General features: G+C 52.9%; 1 long non-coding RNA gene across 1 annotated transcript; it reads left to right on the top strand.

The window, feature by feature from the left end:
- The first annotated feature begins 2,423 nt into the window (after window positions 1-2,423).
- LOC120638897 lies at window positions 2,424-5,729 on the top strand. Its single transcript, XR_005660929.1, has 2 exons — window positions 2,424-2,662; window positions 4,847-5,729. It is a non-coding gene; the product is annotated as an uncharacterized LOC120638897 (long non-coding RNA).
- Window positions 5,730-5,989: the final 260 nt, after the last annotated feature.

Below are 5,989 nucleotides of genomic sequence, written 5' to 3'. Positions count from 1 at the left end.
CATTCCCAGGCCCATCCACTGCCCACCCTGCCCTGGCTGTAGTCACAGGCACCAGGGCAGGCTAGAGGATGGGTCGGAGGTCAGAACTTCTGCCACGTCCCCTGAGTTTTAGGGGGTGATCGTGGAGGGTTTACTTCGACTTTGGAAAGCGTGGCCCAGCCCAACTGACCCTTCTCCAGCTGTCTCAGGCCAGCTGCCCCACCTACTCCACACCTGAGCTGGCCCCAAGAGGGTGCAGCCGGGGCTGTATTCACCTGGGATTCACTGAGGGCTTTGCCACTCTTCAATCAATCCATGGTATTTATTGAAACCTTGCCATACGTAGACCACTATACTAAGCACTTGGTCCCAGGAAAGGCTGGGAATGCCCCACGGGGGCGAGGGGGTGGCTCCACAGTTGCCACCCATGACCACTGCAGGGGCCTCAGACCTTGAGACCCACTGGGAGGGGACACAGTCATCGGGTACTGAGGGAGGGTCGGGTCCCAGACGTAACCCTTCCTCCTACCAGCATCCCACTGGGGGCAGCAGCGGTGACTGGAGGCTGCCCCCACCCTGGCACAACTCCTTTAGAGTGGAAGCTTCGCAGGAACCCGGGTCTCATCAGTCTCCCCGGCGGCCCGGGGCCCAGGCGTGAACCCGAGCGCTCTGTCTGCCGGCTTGCTGATGAAGCTGGGTCCTCCTGGCTCAGGGACCAGCACCACTACCGAGAGGGCATCTGCCTCCCTGCCGGCTCCGGCTCCGGCCCCGCTGGCCACGGCCACAGCTCTGCACTCACCGACCGTGGCTCTGCTCCCTCTGGCCACTTCTGCGCCAACGAGGAGCCCTTCGAGGCAACAGTCAGGTACCCTGCTCAGCTCTGCGTAGGCTGACCCGTCCCCCTCCTCTGTAGGGAAGCAGCGTGGCTCACTGGAAAGAGCATGGGCTTTGGAGTCAGAGGTCATGGGTTTGAACCCCGGCTCTGCCACTTGTCAGCTGTGTGACTTTGGGCAAGTCACTTAACTTCTCGGTGCCTCAGTTACCTCATCTGTAAAATGGGGATTAAGACTGTGAGCCCCACATGGGCACAACCTGATTCCCCTGTGTCTACCCCAGCGCTTAGAACAGTGCTCGGCACATAGTAAGCGCTTAACAAATACCAACATTATTATTATTATTAGATCAGTGATCCGGACCCATGACCAGTGCCGGAACAGGGCAGGCTGCCATGCAGACCTACCTCCCTCCCTCCCCTGGGGCCGTTTCCCATGACCTCGTTCAGTGATGGTGCCCCCTGACCACCTGCTTGGGTTTAGGGAGCAGCTCTGCGATCCCAGGGAGACAGACTGGACCCAGCCCAGAGGCCCAGCCGGCCAGCAAAGAGCCGACTGGAAGCCCAGAGGCCCCGAACTCGGATACCGCTGTGCCAGCCCACCTTCCAGGTACTTGATCCAGGTTCCTGGGGGAAGCATCCACTTCCCTTGTTCCCTGGCCTTCCCTGTGGTGGGAAGGCGCCCGAGAGCTATGCAGGGGATCCCGAGGGCCAGAGCTGGACTTTGAACAAAAGCTTGGGACTTCCTCTCCCAGAGGAGCCTCAGATCCATTTCACAGTAGCTCTGTGAACTACCTCGGGCCTCCTGGGTACCAGAGCCCAGGGCCTTGGTGCCCACTCCCCTCTACGGTGGCCCCCCGCATTGCCGGAATAATGCCTTCACTGTCCCATGCAGACCTTCCCAGCCTCGGGAGAGGGGTCACCCCTTCCAGCCTAGTGACCTCCACTCCAGTCCTCCATGTGCCCCCCACCCAGAACCCAGGTCCTGGAAGAGTAGTCTCAGAGCCCCAGGGAAGTGCCTCAGAGCAAGGTAACTGGGGCCCCGCTCTGCAGCTTCGGCGGTGGCAGGGGGGTTGGATTGCTTTGCCCCCGGCCCGGGGTGGGGGGCGGGAGCCATAGGGGGCTCGGTGCTCGCTCCGGGCCAATTCACTTAGCAGTCTCTGGCCCAACAATGGCACTGATTGGGTTTGGACCCCAGAGAGCTGCAGGGGAAGAAGGGAGAGTCAGCCTCCACTGTGAAGAGTCAATGGGTGAGGCAGTCTCCTAAAACTCCCACGTGATCACCATCCATCCGGCTGCCCCCCTTTCTTCCTCCCGGGCATAGTCACTCTGGCCAGGGGAGGGCTTCCGCGGCTGACGTTTGGACGGACCGTTACCGGAGAAGCCCTCGCCCTGCGGCTCTCTGCCACTCCCTCTTGCAGAGCCTCTAGCCCTCCTGGGCTCATCTGCTTTCCCCTAAGGGGTGGCTGGACACAGATGAGCTCAGACTGGACATGACCACCATCTAAACCCCTTGGGACATCCGGCCGGGGCCCAGCACCCTTCACTGCCAGAGTTGGGCCCATCTCCCTCCTGGCCCTGCCACGTTCCCTTCGCGGCCCCTGAATGCGGGTCAGTCCTCAGGCTCCGATGGGGCTCTGCTCCGCTCCCTGAGTCGCACCCAGAGGGCAGTGGGCACTCACCGGGGCCATCTCAGGCTAAGAGGCCAGCTTATCCAGCGTGGGGCAGCACACTGCCCCAGCACTCATCTTTCCGGTTCCTGCAGAGTTGGCGTTTGTGGTCCTGAAGGCAGATTTCAACTTCCTGACTCCCATGGACCCTGAGGAAATGAAAGAACAGATCCTTTGGGAGGTGAGGTCCTGCAAACCCCCCACGCCCCTGCCAGGAGTGCATACCCCAACACCAAATCAACAGAGAGGAGACTTTACCCATGACTTTAGTCTATTTCCCAAGACCAGGTCATCCGGCCCGGGTCGCATCATCCCAAGGTCCCAGCAGCCTCCTCCTAGAATCGTTCTTTCTACTTCCACCTACTTGTTCACTTCTAAGTGCTCCCAGTCAGAGACTTGTAGCATCTGGCAAATCCAGAGAGAACCAAATAGTTCCCTTCCCCTGCTTCATCTCGATCAGTAGCGTATACTGAGCAGCAATTTGCTGCAGAGCACTGTACTTAGCGCTAGGGAGAGTGCACCAGAAGTAAAAAGACACTGTTTCTGCCGTCGAGGAATTAAAAGTCAGTGGGGATTGACTATGGGAAAATAATAATAATAATAATGTTGGTATTTGTTAAGCGCTTACTATGTGCCGAGCACTGTTCTAAGCGCTGGGGTAGACATAGGGGAATCAGGTTGTCCCACGTGGGGCTCACAGTCTTAATCCCCATTTTACAGATGAGGGAACTGAGGCACAGAGAAGTTAAGTGACTTGCCCACAGTCACACAGCCGACAAGTGGCAGAGCTGGGATTCGAACTCATGAGCCCTGACTCCAAAGCCCGTGCTCTTTCCACTGAGCCACGCTGCTTTTGAGTCGATTCATTAGCATGTTTGACGTATAAGCCATGGGGTGACTTTTGTTTCTTTGTGAACAAAATCCTCTCCCATCAACTAGAGGTGTTTAGTGCGTGCTTATTGTGTGCAGAGCACTGTACTAAGTGCTTGGGAGAGTACAACAGAGTTGGTAGACACATTCCCTGCCCACAAGGAGCTTACAGTCTAGAGGGGGAGACAGACATTAAAATATATTAAGGAAATGTAGATGTTATCTCTTCCCCTCTTCAAAGCCCTATTGAGAGCCCACCTCCTCCAGGAGGCATTCCCAGCCTGAGCCCCCCTTGCCCTCTGCTCCTCCTCCCCTCCCCATTCCCTCCTCCCACCCTCTGCTCTTCCCCATTCCCCACAGCACTGTGCATATTTAAATATTAATTACTCTTTATTTTAATGATGTGTATATATCTATGATTCTATTTATCTTGGTGATATCTACGCCAGACTACTTGTTTTGTCTGTTTTGCTTTGCTGTCTATCTCCCCAGTTTAGACTGTGAGCCCGTTACTGGGCAGGGATTGTCTCTATTGCTGAATTGTACATTCTAAGCGCTTAGTACAGTGCTCTGCACATAGTAAGTGCTCAATAAATACGATTGAATGAATGGTGAAAATCAAGTGATCAGACCAATCCAATAGGTTTTCTGGTTCTTTCAAGAAAGAGCCCCTCCAAGAGCTTTACTCAGGGGGATACAGCCGGCTTAGAGAGCAGGGATTTGGTAAGGAGGGTGGAGGGAAGGGGGGGGGGTGGCTAGGGAGATTGCTGAGTATTTTGACCTTAAACCAGTAAGATGCAGAATAGCAATTGGCATTTAGGCATCCAAAAGCTTGGGTCTTTCTGCTGCCTTAGGGTTAGGAACAGTAGACTTGTACAAAGTTTTAATATCCGGTTATGAGGTTTATTCATTCATTCATTCAATAGTATTTATTGAGCGCTTACTATGTGCAGAGCACTGTACTAAGCGCTTGGGATGAACAAGTCGGCAACAGATAGAGACAGTCCCTGCCGTTTGACGGGCTTACAGTCTAATCGGGGGAGATGGACAAACAAGAACAATGGCAATAAATAGAGTCGAGGGGAAAAACATCTCATAAAAACAATGGCAACTAAATAGAATCAAGGCGCTGTACAATTCATTAACAAAATAAATAGGGTAATAGGTTTAAAGGAAGAGAGGTGGCAGAACTGCCCATCAGGCATAGCAGCTTCTGGTTGGCTTCCTCAACCAATTCCTGGTAACCCATTGTGATGGGGGAAGGATGGTCTGATGGGAGGCCACAGAAAACCTCACATCTCATGTTAGGCCACGGTTTCCATCTCTTTGCCCTGAGTCCCGCGGAGCTGCCAGGATAAATATCACTTCCCCAGGTCAAGTTGCTGGAGGGAAGGGAAGGAGCAAAGGAACTGGATGCTAGGCGGCCTTGGGGTTTGGTCTCTGATAGATGGGGTGATCAACAGCAGGACCACCTTCTCTTTTCCTTGGGTTTCAGATCCATGAAGCTATGGAAAAGGTTTTGGGTAATGAGGAATTCAGACTCACCTGGATCGGCTACGAAGTGCCCCCAAACTAGACCTTCGAGTCTAGTCTCTGCTCAAGAAGGGGCATTTTCCTTCCCTGTTATGTCCCCAAATGCCGGTGGTACCTGAATAGCCAGGAGGAGCAGCCTAATGAACCTTGGAGGAAATGGACGGCCCAATCTGGTGCCCACTTCCCACTGCTCCAGTTACAGCTGAGACTGGGCAGAAAGGAGGGAAACGGAGGAAGAGGAGGAGAAGGGATTGTCTGTGAACACCGACTATTTCCCAGGGCTTTTCCAGAGAGGGAGCAGTTTTACCTGAGTTCCAGTTGGGCTCTGGTGAAATCTGTCTCCTCAGTTAGTGGCCTTATGCCTGCCTTCCCTTTCCTGCCAATTGCCCCGATACTGACCCCCCCAAGCTCCCAGCCACCAGAAGCAAAGATGACGACCCGTCGGTTGCTAAAGCAAAGGTGGCGAAGTGTCCATCAATGAAGAGGTTGACTCTCAAATGTTTAAAGTTAAAGTTTATTTGTCCTCTTTGTAGGAATATCAATAAAAGACCTCAAACATATCTATATCTGTACATGTACAAGAACCGTTCAAAATTATTCACAGAACAAAAATAAATCCTCTTTAGAACAAGCCCAGGTAATGAAATGCAGACACAGATCTCACACAGGAAACTGTCCAGTGCTAAGAGCACAAAAATATGGCTTTAAAATTAAATAAAATCTCAGGTTTCCATTTTTCTAAGGTGTATTCTCTCTCGAAATAAAAATAAATTATTTAGAGCTATCATTGCAAAATAGTCCTGTGTAGTAAGAAACTCTTATTAAGGCCCTGGATATGGGGGGGGGGGGGGTGGGGAATCTTAACCAGGTAAATTTCTAGCAACAGGGAACAGACCCATGAGCTGCTGGGTGTGAGAATTAGATAAACAAGGAATCATCTAAGTACCTGTCATAATTCACCTTTCCTACTGGACTGAGCTGCATCTACATCCTGGTCCTTGTTCAATCTCACGTGGGTTCTCCCTGAATGCAGAATTGGATTTGCTCCCTTGGGAGTGATGAAAAATGTTCAGAAATGACAACACCCTTTACTCCCCTTACACTG

This window comes from Ornithorhynchus anatinus, chromosome 16 (assembly GCF_004115215.2).
Source record: "Ornithorhynchus anatinus isolate Pmale09 chromosome 16, mOrnAna1.pri.v4, whole genome shotgun sequence".
In the NCBI taxonomy this organism is placed as follows: Eukaryota; Metazoa; Chordata; class Mammalia; order Monotremata; family Ornithorhynchidae; genus Ornithorhynchus; species Ornithorhynchus anatinus.
This window is presented reverse-complemented; position numbering and strand designations above follow the sequence as displayed.